The following is a 908-nucleotide window of genomic DNA, read 5'->3' as shown; positions in this document are numbered from 1 at the left end:
GCGATTAAAAATGCGATTAATTGCGATTAATTAATTACAAAGCCTGTAATTAATTAGATTAATTTTTTTAATCGCGTCCCGGCCCTAGTGAAAATACAAACAAGGGAGATTTTGATGCTTTTATTTTAATCTAGACCACATTAGACCAGGTCCTGATCTAAAACCACTAGACCTAGACTCATCAAATCTGGACTGGATTATCCCAGAGGGTCTAAACATTCTTTATAACACCGTTTCAGATTTGTGAAACCTTTATTCTATTTGTGAAAATACAAACAAGGGAGATTTTTATGCTTTTCTTTTAATCTAGACCACATTAGACCAGGTCCTGATCTAAAACCACTAGACCTAGACTCATCAAATCTGGACTGGATTATCCCAGAGGGTCTAAACATTCTTTATAACACCGTTTCAGATTTGTGAAACCTTTATTCTATTTGTGAAAATACAAAAAAGGGAGATTTCAGTGCTTTTTTCGCATCCTGACCACATTAGACCAGGTCCTGATCTAAAACCACTAGACCTAGACTCATCAAATCTGGACTGGATTATCCCAGAGAGGCTAAAGATTCTTTATAACACCGTTTCAGATTTGTGAAACCTTTATTCTATTTGTGAAAATACAAACAAGGGAGATTTCAGTGCTTTTTTTACATGTAGACCAAATTAGACCAGGTCCTGATCTAAAACCACTAGACCTAGACTCATCAAATCTGGACTGGATTATCCCAGAGGGTCTAAACATTCTTTATAACACTGTTTCAGATTTGTGAAACCTTTATTCTATTTGTGAAAATACAAAAAGGGAGATTTTGATGCTTTTTTTTAATCTAGACCACATTAGACCAGGTCCTGATCTAAAACCACTAGACCTAGACTCATCAAATCTGGACTGGATTATCCCAGAG

This window comes from Notothenia coriiceps, unplaced genomic scaffold (assembly GCF_000735185.1).
Source record: "Notothenia coriiceps isolate Sejong01 unplaced genomic scaffold, NC01 NC01_scaffold00029799, whole genome shotgun sequence".
NCBI classification, from domain to species: Eukaryota; Metazoa; Chordata; class Actinopteri; order Perciformes; family Nototheniidae; genus Notothenia; species Notothenia coriiceps.
This window is presented reverse-complemented; position numbering follows the sequence as displayed.